This window comes from Pezoporus flaviventris, unplaced genomic scaffold (assembly GCF_033815535.1).
Source record: "Pezoporus flaviventris isolate CSIRO_AGI_PZ_B2104156 unplaced genomic scaffold, CSIRO_AGI_Pfla_v1 ptg000073l, whole genome shotgun sequence".
Classification (NCBI taxonomy): domain Eukaryota; kingdom Metazoa; phylum Chordata; class Aves; order Psittaciformes; family Psittacidae; genus Pezoporus; species Pezoporus flaviventris.
Window position 1 is genome coordinate 4,910,796 of NW_026892621.1, and position 23,650 is coordinate 4,934,445.

Here is a 23,650-nt window from a genome sequence, read left to right on the forward strand (position 1 = left end):
AGCTAAGCAGGTTCTTTTGTTATAAAGCCACCAATTTTCTGTATCTTTATACCCTTCAAGTAAGAAGACTTATTTTCCTGTTACTCTTTCTGTCCTAGGGAAAAAAGATGGCTGGCAGACCAGAGTGAAGAAAAATGTGAAGAAGCCAAGACATGAATTATGCAAACCAGGTGAATACCACAAGCAGTCTTCATCTGAGACACTTGGAGCTCCTCCAGGGAACACAGTAAGTAGCTGGATTTCTTCAGCAAGCGTGATGCAAGCTTGACCTTTTCTGTGTATTGCTTAAAAGTTTGGTGGGACAGCGTGGGAAGTAGGGTAATGTAGGAAGAAGAAGAAAAAGAAGGGAAGTATTAACCATCACAGGCAGATCTGTAATCATTTAAGTGTGTTCAGAGCCTGGAATGGAATTCAGGAATCACAAATCTTGATATTTTTCTTTTACCCTGTATTTTGTAAACATATAACAAAACGTATATTTTACCTCCTGGTGGTGGTTGGACTTTGTATTGGATGGCATCACACTACTCAGTTCACTTTGTTACAGATATTTTTGCTGAAGACTCAAATGAACTGGTGGTTTATGTGTGATTTCATAGGATGGAATTTATTTGAAGCACTGAACACAACTGAAAGTACTCACGCAAGACCGTTCTATTCTGTAAGCCAAAAGTCAGACTGGTATTACTGCACTGTGAATTTGTCCCTGTTGCCGGTATTCATTTGTATGTATCATGTCAACGTATGTTTAAAGGTTGGATCTCTTCACCATTCATGGTGCATGGGAAAGGTCATGCTCCTGGAATTAAAGCTAGTGAATGCAATTACAGTGTAGAGGGTCTCCCTGTCCTTACCTACAACAGAGGGATTAGTATAGGTATGCAGTGAGAGAAGGCATTTTAAGAAGGGTACAACCATCTTGGAATTTAAAGCAGTTTGATTATTCCCAGGAAGCTCAGATGCTACCCAGGGACAGCACTCAAGAGTTTAACCAGCTGTAATTTAGGCAGTTCAGAAGTCAACCAGTTCTTTTCTAAGCAAGTAAACTTATACAAGACTTTTTATTTACCTAGGAGTACTTTTCCTTCATAATTTATTAATCTAGTGTTTTATTTAACAGTACCTCAGCAAGGCTATTCCATTTCCTATCCCAGAGGACTGTGTGCTGCTGTACAGTTCACTTCTCACTGCAGCTTCTGTTTGTCTACTACTCATTTTTTGAATGCATGTCTTGAAATTGTGAGGTCTGATTTAAAGAAGAGCTGAAATTTAAGTCACTGGGCACAAAAAGATATATGGTATTAAAAACTGTGGCACATCAAGCCACTACATAGAATCGTAGAATGGTTTGGGTTGGAAAGGACCTTATGGTCATCTAGTTGTCTAATCCTCTGCCATGGGTAGGGACACCTCCCACTAAACCATGTCACCCAAGACTCCATCCAGCCTGGCCTTGAACACTGCCAGGGATGGAGCATTCACAACTTCCTTGGGCAACCCATTCCACTGCCTCACCACCCTCACAGTAAGGAACTTCTTCCTTATATCTAACCTGAACTTACCATGTTTCAGTTTGAACCCATCATCCTTTGTCCTGTCATTACAGTCCCTGATGAAGAGTCCCTTTCCACCATCCTTGTAGGCCTCTTTCAAACACTGGAAGGCTGCTATGAGGTTTCCATGCAGCTTGCCCTCTCCAGGCTGAACATCCCCAACTTTCTCAGCCTGTCTTCATACAGGAGGTGCTCCAGCCCCGATCATCCTTGTGGCCTCCTCTGGACTTGCTGCAACAGCTCCATGTCCTTCATACATTGAGGGCATCTTAACTTGCTCCCCAAAATACAGAGGTTTGTTGGTACTTTTCTTCTTTACTCTTTCATTTCAATCAATCTGTAACCTTCGTTCATAGGCATGTTATGGAGTTCAGTCAAGACTCCGGTATTAGGGAGGGATGTGATAAAATAGCCCATGACTAAATCAATACAATGTGTTTGCAGTTAGTATAATTACAACTGAGTAGATAAGAAGTAAATAGTGAGTACCTGGCATCCTATACTGTGAATGAGGCGAGAAAATGTCAGTACTTCCTAGATTTTAAAAGAAGGTTTTGCAGTCTCTATATATATGTCTCTCTTTCATCAGCAGTGTATGGTGATGGGTATTCAGTGTGTTACGGGAAAATTATTGTTGTTCTCAAACACTTCTTAGACTCGAGTGATTTTCATAAGGAACAGCAAAGTGCACTTAGGACCTCAAAGCTTATTGATGAAACATGACAGGTAAGTACAGCAATTAAATGTCTGACATATCTTTCAGATCATACTCAAAAGCATGATAAGCAATTGTAAGATTAGAACAAGGCAAGAGAAGACTGATGAGCAACTCTGCAGTTTCCATTACACAGTAAAATTACGAAAGGATTTTCTACTTGCTTAAACTGAAAGTCACGCACTGCAGCACTGTGTTAGTGTTAGAGACTGTGTTGGGTAGAAAAGAGTGGGCTGGGGGCAGACAGTGCAGCTGCATGCTTGGTGAGGGGTTACTAAAATCATTGCTTGACTTGACATAGTTGCTGCAGTGCTCTGCTTTCTTTTCCCACACTGCAGTGATGAGATGGATATGGAGTCAGCACATCCTTTCTTACACTAAAGTAACAGTGCAAAGAACATAAACATAGCTCCATTCACCACCAGTGGGGTGGTTGGCTGTCATGGTACAGAAGTGGAATAGGAGAGACATATTGGGAGGTTATTCTACATTCGTCAATGTACACCTAAGTAAGTCTGATAAAGAACAAAAATGGAAATTCCTTCCTCACAAAGAATGCAATTATAGAACAATAGAGGGAGTATTTTAATGAACTGCTTAATTGTGAGAGGGATAAAGGCAAGCAATAAATGCTTATTCTCCAACCAGCTGAGCCATCTGTGGAAGAATTACATTTTAAGGAGATTTAAGAGGCAATCAAAATACAGGAAGTAAATAACAAAACACCAGGTGCTGATAATGTTTCTACTGAAATACAAAAATGAAAGGGGGAGAATTACTGAAAAGTTTTACAAACTCACTTGGTTGTTCTGAAGATCTGAAAACACTCCTGAGGAAGCAAGGAGACATGTACTTGGCTTAAATCTTTAAAATTCATCAGTTGCTGGTGGAAAGGTATTTTTTATAAAGCTAAAAAACAACCTCTATCAGTAGATTATGAGGTGATCTTCTGTATGCAGTGAAATAATTGTAAACCCTAGTTCAGAAAAAGAAAACGTTTGACTGGCACAGTGATGATGGTGCCTATTTGATTGTTTTCCCCTTGAATTGCCTCAATACCTTACCAGCCCTCAGATCTTAAGGGTATACAGGATGAGTGCCTCTTGTCCTTTGGCAGTCCAAGGACTTGCAGAGCTCATCACATTCAGGAAGGCTAAACCAGCTTGATATGAGTACTAAGCATGTGTCTAATCTTAGGGTTGTGCATACATGCTTTACCAGATTGAGGCCCGAGTCTCTGATACATTTTGAACTCAGGTTCCAGAGTTCATTCAGGAAAAAAAAATGGGTTTCTTCAAAACCATCTGGCCAAGGAACACCTGACTGTTTCCAGGCATTTTGTATTTTAAAAAGTCTGATTAATTTAGAATCTTTAAAAATACTCCTCTACACAAAACCAAACAACAAACCAAACCCCCAAACCAGAAAATTCTGAATAATTGCACCTCACAAGGTGAAATTCAAGCAAAATAAGGCAGTGAGGTGTGGAAGATTATTTTAAAGTTTACTGGGTCAAGCTAACTCGAAAGAGTTCCAACTATAACCCTTGCAGATATGTCTGTATTCATTATATATATGTATGTGTGTATGTATGTATGTATGTATGTATGTATGTATGTATGTATAAGGCTGTCTCTGTGTAGTACCAGCAGCTAAATGCATTGGGTACAACCTAATTGTAAGAACAGTGTCATTAAACTGGAAGAATCAGAGCTCACACTGTAAAATGATGAAAAATACTCTGTGCCATCAAGCTCTTGAACATCTGAAATTATATTTGATTTAAAGGCTAAAGAGTGGCTGTCAAATAACAGTGGTTGTCAAAGACTGTTCCTCTAGGGATGAAGCTCTGGTTGAGAAGAGTTGCCTACACCAGGCTGAGTAGGGCAGCTTAATAGACTTGGTGAAAGACAGTAGTCTGGGAATAGTAACTTGAAGTGAGAATAATGGTGATGGGTCATTACTATTTGTGTTTAAGCTGAAGAATAAAATAGTATCCTGCAAAAATCACTGGAAAGATGGACTGTTTGCTTCCTCCTTCTCAGGCTGCATCATGCACCACTTCAGCTGCTCCCTTTGAGAGCGGCGATGGGTGAGACAGACACAAAGTACAGTGCTTTATGTGTATTTCCTGGCCAAGCAGCTCTATGGCTTTCACTACTCTGCCTCCTTGGCTATTTGGTTCCATCCTCATAGCTGCAAAGCCTTGCAAAACATCTCCACCAAAGAAATACCAGTCAAAATAGTACTTAAGGTAGTCCAATATATGAAAAGGTACTTAAAAAACCAGTCATCGGAGGAACAAGATTACAACTGGTATCCCTTAGTAATAGCAAAAGGCTATTAGTACTATTAGTAGTTCACAGATCATTTAGTTGAGCTGTGGCTATAACCACTCATCATTTCAAACTGAAGTGGAAGATCTTACATACATATATCCAGATGAACACAGCTGCTAAGCTTGACTTGCATTGGTCCTGCCACCAGCAGTGGGTGGGACAGTATCCTCCTGCCTCTGCATTATGCCTCTGTTCATCTGCTCTTGGCTGGTAGAGATGGAATTGTGAGGAGGCATTATACTTCATTACTTTAAAATAAGTGTCTTAGACAGAGTACATAAACCAACACTCCTTTTTCAATTATTTATCACTTTCTGTACTAGTAGAGTTATCATGTTCAATTTACTGTATTAGACTTTCTGTATCTTCATATGCCCATTGAAGATTTTATGAGAACATCCTCTCAGCCTTACAACCATTCCACACAGAGCTAATGATGGATTGACAGCAGCTATAATACTGGCATAGCTTTGGTTATGCCTGCCAGTATTTTCCTTCCAAGAGAAGATGCTTGGCCAAAGGCAGGCATGAATCCAGTAAATTTCCAAAATTAAGGCAGCCGGTTAATGGTAATAAGGAAGGAAAATTTAAAATTCCACCAAGGTTGATTTCCTCCAGAGTATTCAGAGAGGAGCACTTGTGTTTGGAAGATCAGTAAAATAAGGACCGAATCTGCCATCCAGAGTCCAATCTGCCAGGGATGTCACTGGGAATGTTTGAATATAGACCAGGTAAGTAAGATGGAGTCCCAAAGAGAAATGTAGCTCTTTTTAAATCTGTTCCTATCGAATAAATCTGTTTGATATGCAAGACTTTGCCAGATAATACAAAACCCCAGGACCCTACTAAGTTATTCAGGATGAGTCTGATAACACTGAGATTATTAAACAGTAGTATCAGATAAAAATAAACGTTTTTCACTTCAGAGCTGACCTACCTTTCTAATGTAAATTTATGGTTATTAGAGGAGGTTATTTATAGCTGTCAGTTCAAACTGTTACATAACAGTACTTCTGCCCCGTGCCTTTATTCACAGCTAGAAATCACAGTGATGAGGTATTCATGCAAAACTGAATGAATGTAGGAGTGATAAGAATGCACCAGACGAGTCACACACAGAAATCCCAACCTTTGTTTCTGCTTCAAATACATCAGGGACATTTAGGAAAACACAGTAGTCTTAAATCTGGAAAATAATCAGTACCGTTTATAAATAGGCTTGTGCATATGTTTAATGCCCGAGTTACTAGTGCTAAGTGAATTGTGATCTTTTCAAGGTTACTTGGTTGAAAATTATGGAACGTACACCTCAAATTTTAAGTGGGCAAAGAAGTACAAAAATTCTGAGTCTTTAAATGTTAACACAGTTCTGACTTGGTTTACTTTCTATGCTTTTTAACATGGGACAATTTATGAAATTCCATCATCTTTTCTACTTCTCCCATTTTCTTCCTGCAGTAGTCTTCTGACCTCACTTATCTCAGCATGGGCAACAACAATCTAGAGGGTTTCTTTACCTACACAGCAGGATTGTCAGACTTCCACTGTGTTTCTCCATATATGCTGGCAGAATATAGGATATATTTCAACTATAAAATTGCAAATTTTATTCAAAATCTATTTCTTTCTTTTTTTTATTCTAATATATACATAAGCACAACAAAGTCGGCACCTCTGTCTGACCTTGAGGAAACCTAGCACAAATTGTGTTATGTGTATAGTGAGTCCTTCCAGAGGAGGCAGTAGAATGTTAGTAGAAAAGCAGGAGGTGCTGCAATATACAACAGAATATAACAAGTCACACCCACATTGCACTGAAGTGAACTGATTTCTATTTTGTCTCCTTAATTCCTTTCAGGGTCACTTTCCCTGGTCAGCCATCGATCAGATCACCTTGGGGAATGGAATATTCAACATTTTAAAACCAGCTATCATTGCTGAAGCAAAAAGTTGGCTCCAGTATGAATTTGCAACTGCAGATTTGTAAAGAAAACATACATACAGTATCACTGAGACAAGTGTACTGCAGGCAGTGAGGCACTGGACAGAGACAGGTTTCTTGGGTTTTAAAAATAGATTCTTGGCAAATCCAGGTCTAGTCCTGGCAACACAGCCACAGATTGCAGGAGTGAAACTGGGCCCAGGCCAGCAGTGTGGCACAGCCAGCTAAACTCCATGGCCTTTGAAACTGAGGTCTGAATTTTGCTGCTTGTGGCCATCTCTACACGCATACAGACTCTTTGGTCTTCTGTGTCTGTGCTGCCTCTGGCTCACCCTAGCTACATGCAGGCCTTTGTTCTGGCTTTTGGCCTTCATGCTCTTCATCTCAGACTGCCGCTTCACCCCTGCTCCAGGATGCTTCCCAGGTATTTAATGGCCATGTTTTCACAGCTGCCCATTATCCCTATTTTGCAGATACATGACTAAAATCCATGAAAGAAATGTGAGATTAAGCTAGAAATAACATTTTTAATATTCATTATCCCCGTCTAACATACCAAGCACCTCCCCACTATATGTCTACTATATGTTTGGGTTCCCCACATATGTGTACTGTGTGTTTGGGTTTCCCAGGTGGCCTCTATCAAGCCTGGAAGTGTGATCTGGATGAATTTTGGACGCTGAAGAGGGCTTTCTTCAGGCAGGCCAGTCTCATTAGCTTTTGCTGGGCACCTGTAAATCTTGCATGCAGCCACTGCGCATACTATAATATCCTGTACTCAGATATGTACAGTAAATCTGACTGTACCATCTGGCCCATTGAATAACAGACATCTAAATTGACACGTTGGATATACATGGAGAAGAATTAGGACATACTGAACACTGCCCTACTCTGGCATGACCACTGAAAGTATAGTCTAGTCCAGTTAGAATGGCCTTTAGTTTAGGCCCCTAATTTATCCTTGAGATGGGATCTTTGTTTCTGAAGTTGCCAATCCAGGTGATTAAGTGTGAGTGTGTATGTAATGATTCAGGAATTGCATGAAATATTCTTCTAACCTAAGTAAAGGAATCAGCTTTGACTAGAACCTATATACAAAATTTTACTAAGACAAGGCACATTTCCCAAATAACTTTATGCCTTCCTACGCAAAGGTCTATTAACTCAGTAATACAGGTTATGAAAATGTTGAGAATTTAAATGCATTATTATACCTGTATATTTTTGTGAACATTTGTGCTAATAGAATTCCGAGTGTTCAGCAATGAGGTCCATTTCAAAAGCATGTGAATACTCATTAGTGGTTTTTTGTGTTATTCTTCTAGCTCTTCTTTGGTACAAAGTTTAAACAACAGGATTAGTACTCAGAAGACACTAATTAGGGCATTCTAAAGCTGCTGTATAAATTACACACCATTTTACATGCTGAAGTATACTAGTTTCAGAAAGAACTCTAGACATTCTGCTGCTGTTAATAACACACCTAACTTTTAATCCGTTAGTTTTTATAACAGTACCAGAACGCTAAGAAACTGCCCTTTTTTGTGTGGCTTGGCGATGTTTGCCCCAAACATGTTTTTTGCTTACAGAAATATCTGCTACAGACACTGCATCAAAGTGCCAGAGAAATGTGAGTCATTTTCTGATATCTAGAAAAATCTGGATGACTTGGACAAGGAAGCACATCCTGCCAACATGACTATAGCTACAGCAGTCAACAGGTTTAGTACATTTTATTCCTCTTTTACTTGATTAGCTATAGAGTTTATACTTTGTCCTCTGTGGATCAAATACCTAAACAAGTTTTGACATTCCAATGTTATTCTAGCCAACACGCTTTTAACAATTTCATAGGGGAATAAAAGTGCTTAAAAGGGACTGTTTGATAGCCCAGTGATTCTGCAAACAGCAAGTGGGACAAGTGGACAGAGGTGATATTTCCTCTTCTTTCAATTGGTTTTGGTTTCTCCTTAACTAGCCTGTTTATCACAAGTCACATCATTCAGTGGAGATTGCAGGTCCCTGTACTTGCAGAATTTTGTGTAGTTGGTGTGGTTTGGGGTTTTCTTCAGATTAGGAATAAATCACAAGTCATCTCGATTTTCACCATCAGCACTGTTGTTCCTATGAAGGGAATTTAATTAATTAGGCTGTCAGTTTTCAATCCAGTAGGAGGTTAATATTAGCATGTCCCAAGGATCTGAACTGTGGTTTGTACTTAATACATTCATTTATTATCCAGAAAGGCAAAAATGAGGGGTAGAACAAAAAAACGAGCTCAGCAGGATTTGCAGATGACAAACTTATTTAGTGTAAGGCTTAGTAAGAGAGGGCTGTGATGAACTTCATGGAAACAGAACTAGACAAATTGGCAGCATAATGGTTGATGAAATTCAGACACTGACAAATGCAGGGTACAGCATGTTAGAATGAAAAATCTGACCTGCTGTACACGCAGCCTTGTTCTAACATATCACTCACTGCCAAGGGGAAAAAGAGCCCCCAAGCACAGTTAAAAACTCTTCTCAATTCCCAGAGCAGTCAAAACCAAGGTCCTGTAATACGAAAAAAATAGCATTGAAAAGTCCCACAATGTAGTGGAAAAACAGAACTTCTGGTTTTACTTTAAGCTTTACAGTAAACCATGGTCATTCCATCTCACATGAGATATGATAGAAGAGGGCCGCATCTCTAATAACACCTAAATGCATCTAAAGCCTGGTTCGTTTCTGATGCCAGCAGCTGGAAGCCCATTCATGCAACACCTGCTGGGCTGCGTAGGAGTCTGTGATGATAGTTTGCCTCTCTCTGATTTTCATTATCAAGCTCAGTGCCATTTGGTAATATTCTCTGTTCCATCCATTCATCAAGGGGAGATCTGCTCCTTACTACATGTCCTCAGTCTGCTTTTACTCATTTATGATCACCCCAAGCACATCAACATCCATCTTCCATGTGGTTTCTCTTAACCAGCTAGCATCTTGATTGCACCATTTGTTATATTCTTTATAAATGTTTCTTCTCAAGATCCTGAGAACATTTATATTCTCCTTTCCACCCATTTGCTTTTCTTATTGGTTTTGGTTCCTTTTGAGTAAGTTCTCACTATCTCAGGTCAGTTCTCTGCATAACAAGCACACTAATCGGAGGATAACAGGACAAGAAGATCAGCTTATAAACTTGTTAGAGCCAAGCTTAGTTACACTGTAAGCAACAGTAATCCTACAAGACTAAACACTTGTTAAATGAACTCTGCTCCAGCATGAAGCAGTAACGAGTGGTGTCCCTCAGGGATCGGGGTTGGGACCGGTCTTGTTCAACATCTTTGTCACTGACATGGACAGTGGGATTGAGTGCGCCCTCAGCAAGTTTACCGATGACACCAAGCTGTGTGGTTCGGTTGATACCCTGGAGGGAAGGAATGCCATCCAGAGGGACCTCGACACGCTTGTGAGGTGGGCTGATGCCAACCTGATGAAGTTTAACCATGCCAAGTGCAAGGTCCTACACCTGGGTTGGAGCAATCCCAGGCACAGCTGCAGGTTGGGTGGAGAAGAGATTCAGAGCAGCCCTGCGGAGAAGGACTCCTCAACATAAAGAGGACATGGAACTGTTGGAACAAGTCCAGAGGAGGCCACGAGGATGATCAGAGGACTGGAGCATCTCCTGTATGAAGACAGGCTGAGAAAGTTTGGGGCTGTTCAGCCTGGAGAAGAGAAGGCTGCATGGAGACCTCATAGCAGCCTTCCAGTATCTGAAGGGGGCCTATAGGGATGCTGGAGAGGGACTCTTCATTAGGGACTGTAGTGATAGGACAAGGGGTAATGGGTTAAAACTTAAACAGGGGAAGTTTAGATTGGATATAAGAAGGAAATTCTTTCCTGTTAGGGTGCTGAGGCACTGGAATGGGTTGCCCAGGGAGGTTGTGAATGCTCTGTCCCTGGCAGTGTTCAAGATCAGGTTGGACGAGGCCTTGGTTTAGTGTGAGTCATCCCTGCCCATGGCAGGGGGGTTGGAACTGGATGATCTAAAGGTCCTTCCAACCCTAACTATTCTATTCTATGATTCTATGAAATTGCAATTCTAAACTTTTTCTCCAGTGGAATTGCCAACAGTTCTTTGTAGCTGTGGTGGTAACTCAGACCCAACCCCACAGGGGGCTCTTTGTCTCATAATTGCAGGTTTTCATGCAATCATCAAATTTTCACTCATTTCAGTAACAACATTTTTTCTTAGTTTTCTCATGTAAGTGGTTTACAACAAGTTGCAGAAAATGAATCAAATTAGAAGAATCTCTGTATAGCCCAATCTTGGCTTATTTTACAGTCATGGGCTTTGACTTGAAACGCGTACAGCTCTGAGTATTTCACATTATGAGAGCCCCCACAGTGCCACACTGGTTTACATAACAAGGGATCTGACATCATTCCTAGAAAGAGGAAAAACGGGTTAAAGCAACTGCAGCATGTGGCTTCTCCTTGTGAATTATTCTTCCCAGATTTTTATGCAGTTGCCTACATTAATTATAAGGATGCCAAATTTGATGGACAGCTCTGTGTCCATCAAATGAAATTAGTCAGAGATTCCCACTAATACACTGGATAAAGGTCTGCAGCTTGGAAATATGCAAGTTGTTGAATTTTTCACTTACTAGTTCTCATTTTGCAACCAGGATCTCTGTTCACAGCTGACTGCTGCAGCAGCTTTTGGGACTGCGGTTATTACCAATTGTTTGAATAAAGATTTGGTATTTGAAAGTTTGAACCTTTTGCCTTTAATGAATAGGGCAGGGTGAAGGGAAAAGGTAGTGAATTATTCACTAACATTTGGGTCAATTACAGGCAAATGACTCTTTCAAATTGAAAAGTACTTGGTGAAAAGCAGAAGACAAATGAGATTTTTCTGTATAAATAATGAATAGCCCTAATTTTTAAATGTAAAACCCAAAATAAAAAATAAATTACCCTCCATTATCTGTTCTGTAGCTTTGCAATAGGATGTGTTTGGCTTTCGGGAGTTCAGAGCACCTTCTGGTCGACCTTCACGGAGTCTTCTTTCAGATCTGATCTTGCATCTGCTTCGCTTTAAAGACTGTAATTCTATTCCACTAAAAATATTATGCTAAAAGCTCATAAAGCCTTTTTCCTTCCAACTTAGGCTTGATTTTCATCTTGCAATGAACTAAACAGATGAATTACACTGCAGGACTGGGTGCGTGTGCAAGTGCTGTATTTGCAAAAAGCAACGTTTGCTTCAGAATTCAAATTTAAGCCATATCTCAGGCACTTAACTGTCCTCTTTTCTTAATCCTAGATCTCCTTGTAAAGGATGTAATTTAATTAAAAACAATTCAGTAGAGCACAGGATACTCCTTCAGTGCAGAAGCTATTTGTAAAAGATCTAAATATTTCATTGGCTTTCCAAATTGTTTCACAAATGCATCATTGGACTTGGAGATGCTCTGCCCCTCAGCAGATGTGTGCCTGTACTTACCCTGGCACACTGCATGCCCTCTGAATTGTTACATATGAATTGCATCTTTTGCTTTAAACTGATCCACAGTTGAGGTGAGTGTATCTGAAGTGGATATATGGCTGCAGCTCATGGTTGCTTCTGGTTTGTAATAGCAAATAGCTGGCATTTTGGAAATAGTGTCCTGGATCCTACTCTAGACTGTGCATTCCTTCCCACCGGCACCGGGCTGCTCTGGATAGAGACTAACATTAAAACAAAGCCTTGATGCCTTAGAAGGCCAAGCAGGGTATCATTTGAATCAGATAAACCTGCTTTTCCCTCAGAGGGTTCTGTAATCAATTGACAAGCAGAAAAAATTGATGGGTTTTAATCTTTTCTCTACTTAGATGAAAAATTAAAACAAGACTGTCTCTTAACACATGACAGACAATTGAAGACATCATTCTGAACCAGAGCATATCTGCCCTGCAAGCCAGGAGATCTAGTTCAGGCTGGTGACCTGAATTTATACCTGGCTACTGATTGTATCCAATTATGTACTTACATCCATGATGCATTTGCATTTTGCTGCAGTTCACCATTTACTCTTTGTGTTGCCTTTTTTGCCTGCTAACAAAGCAAATCCCCACTGTACTAGCCTCCACTCACAACGAATGAAAAGTGTGAATACATTTTAGCTATGGCAATACAAGTGGGTAATACAAATTTGGCTTGGTAATATGGTTAAAATACACAAATATTCTTTGTAAACTGCTAAAATTTAGCTTCTGAAAAAATGCAAGGATTTATTTTTTTTTATTAATGAACCAACAACTTGTATATTGGATACTGAAAATAAGAAGGTACCTGAAGTTTTATCTTTACACAGCACTGTCCGTCACCCCTTCTCCTCCTTCCCTTTCTCCCAGCTGTCCCTTGCGTCCTGGTTTATAGAAGGAGCAAAGAAATGCTATTGTCTAATAATTAACAAAGTGGGTAAACAGCTCAGTGTTGCAAGGCAGGCACCAGGAAGGGGGAATAGTCTCTAGAGATGTCAACTTAGTGTGAATGGGCTTGTCCATGTGGAGGAGAGAAGGCTTTGGGGAGACCTTGTAACAGGCTTCCAATATCTTAAGGGCGCCAACAAGAAGCCTGGAGAGGGGCTTTTGACAAGGGCCTGTAGGGACAGGCCAAGGGGAATGGCTTTAACCTGCCAGAGGGGAGACTGAGATGAGCTCTTAGGCAGAAGCTCTTCCCTGTGAGGGTGCTGAGGCGCTGGCACAGGGTGCCCAGAGAAGCTGTGGCTGCCCCATCCCTGGCAGTGTTCAAGGCCAGGTTGGACACAGGGGCTTGGAGCAAGCTGCCCTAGTGGAAGGGGTCCCTGCCTGTGGCAGGGGTTGGAACTGGATGAGCTTTAAGGTCCCTTCCAACACAAACCAGTCTGGGATTCTATGAAAATTAGCAAGGGTTAAGCAGTCCCTCTGCTTGACTACCTCACTCCTAGGCAGTGAGCTCTGCACACAGACTCCAGGAAGAGGGAAAGGTGAAACCCAGAGCATACTGCACTGCCAGGAGACGGCACCGATCTGTGTAAATATTACATATAGCTTATTTCAAATCCAGCCAGAGTAACTCACAGTCTTCTGTTTCTGGAGCTAGGTATTTACTATGGAGTTTGTTTCTCATTATCTGTCACTTGACATAGCCTCCAGCTCATCTTGAGTCCAAAATAACACTATGAGGTTTTGTAGCATTCTCAGTAGGACACTGGTGTCATACCCAATGCATGGAGCATTTACAGTGGAATAAGAGTTATCTGTGATGATGGACTTCCTGCCTCTGGCCTTCAGCTTAAACACATTTGAAAGTACGAAGAAGGTGGCTCCCCAGGGGCTTAGTTGTCTCAACAATCTAAATGGATGAAATGTACTGCAACTGTTCAGCTGGGCTCATATGGAAGGTGGCTTCCAGGCTAGGTTAGTTTTGCATGATGGAGAGGAATTTAAAAGGACAAGGAAAACACACTATTGAGTTTCTTTTCTTTTTTTAACAAATGCCACTGTTTAGTCATGCAAATATTCAAATAAAGCAATAACAGCTTGCTAAAAGACAGACTATTACAAAACATACCAGTTCAGATAAAAAGATGCTAAAAATTATATCTATATATAAAATAACAACACTGAAGAATTGGGTAATACCAGAATAAGATTACTTGTGCAAATTTAATATACCTCTTCTTTCATGTGTAATATTTTAGAATCTTTTAATTACTTCTTCAGACAGTGCTGCTGTATGGGCAGGGACCTTTCAGAAGGACCCAACTCTACTCAAGGGCACAGAAAGGACAATACTGAGATTCTTTGTTTTCTCATTATTCAAACATGTGCCGAGAAGTTATCTATTGTGCATGATTCAAACCATGCTCTGGAGAAGAATAATTAATGTCCTTTTCTGTCACATCCATCCATCCAAGAGCCACCACCAGCAAACAGATATCCTGCACCCCAGAGAAGCTGTGTAATTACAGAGGTAGTGGTGTTAATAATGCTAAATACACATGTGAACAGCTGAGCCACAGGTCCATAGTTCACAGCTACTCATTAAAAATGTCCTTGTTTAGGGGCATACTCAAGGACTCCTGACATTGATACCTTTAAATGTTACTTTTGTTCATTTTACTTATCAACAAGTCTGTAATGCCAAGCCAGCAATGTGCCAACCTCAGGCACCCCCTAACCAGTGTGTTATTAGCAAGCATTCAGTGAAAAGCTTTGGTCCTAATTATGAAGAACAGTGTCAGAAGTAAGTTGATACTGGGAGAGCCTAGAAAGAATATACTGCATTGCATATTTTGGTTCCCCATACTCAACCATAACAGTTCTTACAAACACGTGAAACTCCTGGGGGTTCTGCCAAATCCCAGCTAGATCTTCTGTCCCTCATAGCAGCCACGTAGCCCAAGGATGTCTGCAGTTTTCACAGGTAAATTATTTCAGCTAGAGAACTAGAAAAGACCAGACTGACCCAGCAGAACTGACTCACCTTGAAGTTAAGCCCATATTTCATAAGAGAACTTGAGAGCTGCAAATACTCTCATGGGCTTCACTAATCAGAGAGAGGGCTGGGGTGGGGAGAAGAGGGAAAAGCAGGGCAGCAGGCAGGAGATGAACTGCCTTACCTGGGCCTTCCATGATTTTTATAACTTTTCCAGCACTAAAAGAAGCAAGAGAAGTCTTTACCCCATGCTGCTGCTTTAAACCACCCAAATCAAGATGATAGAAGCTGCAATTAATGCAGCACTAATACAAGAATTAGTGTAATCACAAAGGCTGAATGAGAAGGGTGCTAATTGCTGGCCATTGGCATACTGCAACCCATAAACAGCCTATTAGCCTAAGAAGTGAGGGAGGTTTAATTACCAGCACCTTGTATGATCAACATATCTTAGTCAAAACAACTTCCTGGGGAATAAAAATTAGGTGTGAGTTGTTTCTCACCCATTGTAAGGAGTTTTGCTGAGGCAGTTGAAAAGCATGGAGAGGTTTTGCTCTGGCTGCAAGTGTTAAGCATATGGAAGATGGTGAGGGAAACAGAAGGGCTCATCTTTTCCTGCAATTCTCTTACTCTTTGTAAACATTATGAAGGATGCTTTAGTAATTCCTAAAAAGCAAGATTTCTTAAGCTGCAATTGCATCACTGTGCACTGAGTGTATATTTGTTCCCATACTACTTCTACTACCTTTTCATATATATAGATATATATGTATATACATATATATATGTGTATATATATATATACCTTATGATTCTTCACCAGTAAGAATTTTTATTGCAATGCAACCATGCTATGTTACTTTGTTCTAAAGAAACAGAGATCACATCTCAGGTATAGGAGGATGATGCAGCAGTATTTGTCACAACTAGTTTTGGGGTAGATTGTGTCTGGCAGTTCCTCTGGCCACCCACCAGAGCAGCCCAGAGTTGTGTTGCAGCCACACGGAGCCAATGCAGGCTCTCCTTTGACGCTTTATTTTCTTGCTGGTAGGGTTTATCTTCACTTCATAGACTTTTGGCTTCCTGAAGAGCTTCCTGGGTACAAAGCAGAGCAAGCATGGTTGCAGGGTCCTGCCTGGCACCTTGAATTCTGTGAGCAGTGTATCCCAGTCTAGATCAATTGTAATTAAGTCCATTTAAAGAAAATGTTGCTAAAAGTGACTGAAAAATTGATTTGAAATTCCCATTGGGAAGTTCCTTAAAGAATTTGATCACCATGAGTTGAAGGAGTGTTCTTCACCCTTTAAAAATGAACAGTGAATATCCCCAGCATCCCCCATGTATGCCCTTTTTCTTTTGAAGTGCTTTGTATAACAGTTGAATTCTTTCCATCAAGAGCCATGGCCTGGCCAATGGCAGGGGTGCACAGCGATGCTCTTAGGAGCTGCATGGCCTTGCTTAGCTACATTTTCCTATGTCTGTCCTCTTGTGATCATGGCATCTTTGTCATTCAGCAGCTGAAACTTCTCTCTTACTGGAGGGAAGTTTACTATACAGGCATAAGGAGCTGGATTGTACCAGCTGCCTGCTTGTGAAAACAAGAGCTGGTATTAATTCATGATGCCTAATACAGTTCATCTCTATCATGTGCTGTGATATTGGAGAACACATAAAATGTCCTCACTAGTTATCCCAAGACATCTCTATCTAAACATCTCATGGTGCCATTGAGGAATTTCATCTGAAGGCGTTTGAAGGAGAATTTCTGAATAGTTCAAAACTATTAAAGCTTATCAAACCTACAAAGCCTGGAATAAAGCCAGGTCATTTAGTAATGGGTCACATAGTTGTAGTTGCTTTGCTTCTCTTGATTGTGCTTAGCTGAATGTTGCTATTGGAATTCCTTCAGGATCTCTCTTGAGGTGTTGTTACATTGCACTTAGGGATCTAAAACTAGTACAAAAATAGGAAAATATTGGAAGGGATGATGGATTTGAAATGTTTCAAGTCTGGTTCATGTCATGATGGTTATTCCCACAAGGCACACCTCACTTCACTGAACCCCTCACTTCTCTTGGAACAGCAGATCTGTTCCTGGTCATTGCAAATGCCACTTGTCCTGAGGCAGCAGAAGACTCATGCTCCTGCTTACATTTTAAGTGCCCGGCTTCAACCTGTAACAAAGTAGTAATCATGTAATTTTTCTGTCGATTTAAACCAGATTTCTATATTGACCTTGCTCTTTAGAGAAGATTCTTTCAAGAAACTTGAATTTCCAGGTCTATTTGTTTTGAAGCATAAGCTTGAATGTCCTTACTTACTGTGCAGTACCTTTTCTAAAGATGCTGCACTTCCAAGGAACATGTGATGTGTACCTAAAGGACATACCAAGGGTTCTGATTAATCTTCTCTCATAACACTGTTGGACTGGACATTAGTCCCTTCCTAGACTTTATTCCGGTAGGAATTCTCCTTTCTACTTATTTCAGTAGTAATTGTAGGAAATAGTTATCCATTGGAAACTGTAGCAATTGTTACCTTGTCAATGGGAAAGGTGCAGGAGGCCATCAGAAACAAAAAGATGTCCCAAAACCTGAGATTCAGTCTTTCCCTGGTAGATTGCCAATGTTTCTTACACTTTTATCACCAGCTGAGTACCAGGTGTCTGAATGTATTTCTATGGAATGTGCTTGGAAAATGAAGGAAAGAATTTTGTGTTTTACTTCACTGCTTTCTTGCATATTATAAACAGACTAAATATCACTCATATTACCAAAGCACTCACAAATCAGAACAGAGCAAAGATCAACTAAACGTGCTCATCTGAATGTGCTAATTATTAGATGAAAACAGGTTTTGTGTATCTGGTTGTCCCCAGGAGTGAACATTATGAAATCTGTACAAGTTACACACAACCCAGCTTATTTTAATAGATAAGGGAGTGTTAGACTTCAGGTTGTCTCTGTAATTGGCAGTGAAATGATGAAATTTCACACCATACATACATTTATAAATATGCTCTGGGAGAATGGATGCGTATGAACTTGGAGCAAAACCTGAGGCAATAAGGCATGTGTTATTAATGAATCGTGTTTCTGGCCTGTGCTTACGTTCCCCCAGTTAAGGAGATCGCTGCACTCCATCAGGACCTCCAAATGAAACACTTGTCTGAAAGCTTCCCTCACTTCAGAAAGCACCTCCTGGTGCTAAATGCCATTTTCTCCATGCTGATACTGACTTGCAGATTGTCTACAGTGCACAGGAGTAAATCAAGCCTCATGGCTTCCTTCCCTGGTCATGGGCTCGCAGTGTCAGGAGGAGTCCCTCTGATGAATGTGAGGCTATTTAAGGTCTGTTTTCATTAAAGCCTTGCTGGGATGTGTACAATCTGAGCTCTGTTGCGGTTTTCTACGTCTCTCAGTTTGAAACTCTTGTGACGCTGCAGGCACAAAGTGGTGACTAGTGGTGTCATGCTCTATTGTTTTAAAAACTGAGGACTGCAGATAGCTGTAATTCAGTGAGGGAGAAGGACTTACTTAGGCTAATAAGAGGGAAGACAGACTGTGAGGAGAATAATATCTTTAAGGAATTTTCATTTCCTGCTGTTCTGAGTGAAGCAAAGGAAGAAAACTATCAGTTTCTGAGCTATAAAAAGCACAGACCTTTTTCTGCTCTGCTGGATTACAAGAATCAATAATTTCACATTTTCTACACACCACAGAAGTAAATGCCTGATCTCAGGCATGTCACTACAGAGCAGTTCAAAGCCCTCAGGATCAAAGAGATTACAGTAGCACAGGCTCTCAAATACTATTTTCTGAATGAAAAGCACTGATTAAGACTTCTGTAGAAAATCATGTAATAATTTTGAATTATATTGATCATTTTTCCAGGAAATTTTCAGTCCTAATATAAATTAAAAATCCCTTTTCTGTATGTTCCTTTAAAAGCTTTTCATCCCTGGTTTATCTGTAGCACATTCTTTCTCTTTCAAAAGCCTCAAATCAAAGTACTTTTAACACAAACTCTCTGTGACTTATCTCTGTGCTGAGGGTGTCCTGCCCTTTGAGGAGGGCTGTTCTGCATCTCACGCATGAAACAAACTGAGCTGATGTGCACACTGCTTTTTTTGTCTACAGAGGACAGGCTGTCTTGACAAGAGATGGGGGTGAGACCTCGGAGATAGCTAAACTGCCTCCATACAGAGGAGGAGGATGGCTGCACATGTCAGTCCTAATCAAACCTACTGGGACTATTCCAACTCTTGCATTATTCCATCTCCAGGGAATAACTGGGAAGTTTCTAGGAGGTTAAAATAATATTTGTAAGTTGCATCGACTCTTAATTTGTATTGTACTGCTTCACCTGTCACCTGTGAGGCAGGGGACCCAAAGGTTATATCACTGATGCAAATTATGAATAACTGGGTGCACAGTCCCAGTTTTCTTAGTATCATGAATTGGCTACCACTGGCTTTTGTCTCCAACTTCACTGTTTCTTGATACAGAAATCCCCTTATGTTTCACCACCCATCAGGGTTAAGTAATTGCCTGGAAGATCCCTGGACTTTAAAAAGACAAATCCCATGAGCAGCCTGGAAGGAGCCCCCAGAAGTACAAGGCTGTTATCTGAATCCATTTCAGACCCAAGCCTGTTATAACAAAGCATTTCTCTTTGAAGGCAATCTGTCCTCCCAGAGGTGCTATCTATGATTTTCAGCGTGAGATGAATGGTCTCCTGGATGATGAAGAACACATTAAACAGACCAAACCTTGGGAGTTAATAGCTTCCTGGTTATTTATTGTAACAATGATTGTAACTGTGCTTTCAAGTATGCAGCAATTAGTAAACTTCCTTTCCACAGGACCCCAGTGTTATCCATAATATTGTCAAAACCCTTCAAGTTACACTTTGTCTTAACAGAGGCAAAATGGTGTGAGGGGAAAACATTACCTTTGTCTTGGGGAAATATAACACCAGGACTCTGCATGAGTTGGGTGGCAATTCATCCACTTTATCACCTCCATGGTGTATTGGGGCCTAATTTTGAAGGATTCCAAGAAATGTAGAGAAGATTGGGTTCTGTATGGCCTGTAACTTTTTTCTGCTTGTTATGAGTATGTGCCTTTATTCTAAGAGAATTCGGTCATCTTCTTGTGTTTGCTGCTGCTTGTGCTCATTGTCCTGCTTCTCAAATATGTAAAGAGAAGACTGGAACTCAACAGAACTTTTAAAGGAAATATCTTTCAGCCAAAATTGGGCTATTCACAGCTACAGGTTGGGCAGAGAAGAGGTTCAAAGCAGCCCAAGGAGAAGGACTTGGGGGTGTTGGTTGATGAGAAAATGAACATGAGCCGGCTTCAGTGTGCGCTTGCAGCCCAGAAAGCCAACGATATCCTGGGCTGCATCAAAAGGAGCGTGACCAGCAGGTCAAAGGAGGTGATCCTGCCCCTCTGCTCTGCTCTCGTGAGACCTCACCTGGAGCACTGTGTGCAGTTCTGGTGTCCTCAACATAAAAAGGACATGGAACTGTTGGAACAAGTCCAGAGGAGGCCACGAGGATGATCAGGGGCTGGAGCACCTCCTGCATGAAGACAGGCTGAGGAAGTTGGGGCTGTTCAGCCTGGGGAAGAGAAGGCTGCGTGGAGACCTCATAGCAGCCTTCAAGTATCTGAAGGGATGCTGGGGAGGGACTCTTCATTAGGGACTGTAGTGACAGGACAGGGGGTAACGGGTTAAAACTTAAACAGGGGAGGTTTAGATTGGATATAAGGAAGAAGTTCTTTCCTGTGAGGGTGGTGAGGCACTGGAATGGGTTGCCCAGGGAGGTTGTGAATGCTCTACCCCTGGTGGTGTTCAAGGTCAGGTTGGACAGAGCCTTGGGTGACATGGTTTAGTGTGAAGTGTCTCTGCCCATGGCAGGGGGGTTGGAACTGGATGATCTTAAAGTCCTTTCCAACCCTAACTATTCTATGATTCTATTCCAGCACATGGTGTGGAAGTGTGTTCATTCAAAAGTTAATGATTTGAGTCTGAGTTTTATTTGTTTTTAAATAAAAATATTTCCCTTTTATGTATTCAAAATACAGCTTCAGGACAGACTGAATTTTGTGAAATTTCACTTTGTTTTAAATATTGCAATGATGGGAAAAGATAATGTGAACTCCGAATTTTCTTCAAAAAGTTTCTTTCAGAGTGACCAATGAACCAGAAATGTTGTTACTTGCTCAGCTCTGTTTCTTCTCCCACACTGTAAGGTTTCCCAAGCCATTCACCTTGAAAAGTCTGCTGGCAGAAAACTGGTGCTCAAGGAACATCCAAAATGCAGCACAGATCATTCTCCTGTGTATCTTGAGCCTAATTCAGAAGGAGATAATTACCTTTCTAAGACACGACTGAACAGCAATGCAACATCCTATTTTCCTATCCAGAGATACTGTTTGTGTACAATTGCTTTAAGGCCCTTGATAGGGTAAGAGCAAATGGCTTTAAACTGACAAAGGGGTACATTGAGATGAGCTCGTAGGCAGAAGCTCTTCCCTGTGAGGGTGCTGAGGCGCTGGCACAGGGTGCCCAGAGAAGCTGTGGCTGCCCCATCCCTGGCAGTGTTCAAGGCCAGGTTGGACACAGGGGCTTGGAGCACCCTGCTCTAGTGGAAGGGGTCCCTGCCCATGGCAGGGGGTTGGAACTGGATGAGCTTTAAGGAACTAGATGGTCTTTAAGGTCCCTTCCAACCCAAAACAGTCCGTGATATGATTCTATGACAGTGTTAGGCCCCATGTAGTTTGTTTAAACACTGTTAGAAACTTGTTGCTGTAACAAAGCTACAAGCAGATGTTTCCACAGCTAGGTGTACCTCCGCTGCCATGAAGACTGCCCATGTGCAGGCGCCTCCTCAGGTGTTTGGCCTTTGCAGTGACAGTTCCTTGGAGCATGGTGGTATCAAAAGTAACAATCCCAGAATGCCCAGATGGTAAATCCATGCTATAAACAGTGTTTTCTGTTAAGGAATGAGTCCTACATGGAAATAGGTACATGTCTAAATTGTATTTCTGTTTCTGCTGGAGACAAAAAGAACCTCACCCCAGCAAGAGTGATCAGGCATCAGTCTAGACACGCACAGCAGCGCTTCCTTGGGTGTGTCCAGGACAGTGTGCCTCTGCTGCTGACACAGGAAGGTGAAAGCATTATTGTGGGCCCATTAGGAATCATCCTGCAGGTAGGAATCCAGCTTCCTGTACCATGAGGAGAGGGAAATGAAAGCAACAGACATCATGGCTAGCCAGTCAGGAGGCACAGGTGTTTTAATTCCATTTTTAGTGGTGAAAAAAAGAGTAATTGAGCAAACTTGCCATTTGGAGAAGTGTGTGTGTCATAGTTGAGATGTGAATGATTAATGGAAAGGTGAATATGAAAACAATTTACAACATCCAACAAATGCAGAATCTAGTCTGCAAGTTTAATTTAAGCTTAGAAGTTAATTGAAATGAAAATGAAATAACGTGTTATATGTGTATCTAGTCAACCAGAGAACACTCAAGCTCTAATTAAGCACCAAGCAGTAAGTCGTCAGTAACATGGAAGAAAAGGCAGATACGCTGAACTAAAGCTGAAGCAAGTGCACAAAGGGCCGGAACAAAAAGAAATGTTAATTAAAAGATAATGTCAAAGGGATAGAATGTTTTCTTGGGATAACAGTCTCCCGTTGCTGAATAAATACCAAGGTGAAGTCCAGGCATCCATCAAAACTGAATGCCACGCCAAAGGCAGCATATTTTAAAACGAAAGACATTTATCTGGAACTCTCATAAAGAGACATTATTCCTCATGAGAAAAGAGTGCTTCTGCACATTTATCCTTGGTTTGACAGATACTGCTGCTATTGAGGGACCATTCTTCATAAGGGTATTATCGATTTAGCTGTACAACTGTGTAAGAAATGCTTTTTGTATCTATTCAAGCAGGGTTAGTGAAGTACACTTAGAAAGTGGCTTTTGACTTGAAACGAGCTTATTATTCTCATGTGTCTGAATTAGCAATGGTGTTCTTGGGGTGAAGCCTTGATGTGCCAAAACCAGTGGGAATTCTGCTGCCCAGTTAGGTACCACCACTATTTCACATTTGCTTTCCTCATGCTGCTGCTGACCTGCTATAAGTCCTCACCTGATGGTATCCTGTTGATTTTATTTTGTAATAAGAATCCTGTTTTCCCATCCAGAGACACTGTGTGGAATGGTTGTGAGGGCCTTGATAGGCCAAGGGGAATGGCTTTAACCTGCCAGAGGGGAGACTGAGATGAGCTCTTAGGCAGAAGCTCTTCCCTGTGAGGGTGCTGAGGCGCTGGCACAGGGTGCCCAGAGAAGCTGTGGCTGCCCCATCCCTGGCAGTGTTCAAGGCCAGGTTGGACACAGGGGCTTGGAGCAAGCTGCCCTAGTGGAAGGGGTCCCTGCCTTTATGCGCTTTAAGGTCCCTTCAACCCAAACCAGGCTGGGATTCTGTGGTTCCGTGATGCCAACTCCTGGCAGCAGCCGCCAATGTAACATCACACCCCCCTGCGCGGAGCCCAGGCCCTCCCCTCTCCCAGGGCCGGGGCTCCCCGCTGGTGCCGCCGCTCCGGGCCTCGGTCCGCCCGCCCCGGCCTGCCCGG

At 41.5% G+C, this 23,650-nt stretch overlaps 1 long non-coding RNA gene across 1 annotated transcript; it reads left to right on the forward strand.

Moving 5' to 3' along the window:
* Window positions 1-103: 103 nt before the first annotated feature.
* On the forward strand, window positions 104-13,978 carry LOC133279362 (uncharacterized). The gene is made up of 3 exons (XR_009746853.1): window positions 104-226; window positions 6,466-8,672; window positions 13,819-13,978. It is a non-coding gene; the product is annotated as an uncharacterized LOC133279362 (long non-coding RNA).
* The last annotated feature ends 9,672 nt before the right edge of the window (window positions 13,979-23,650 follow it).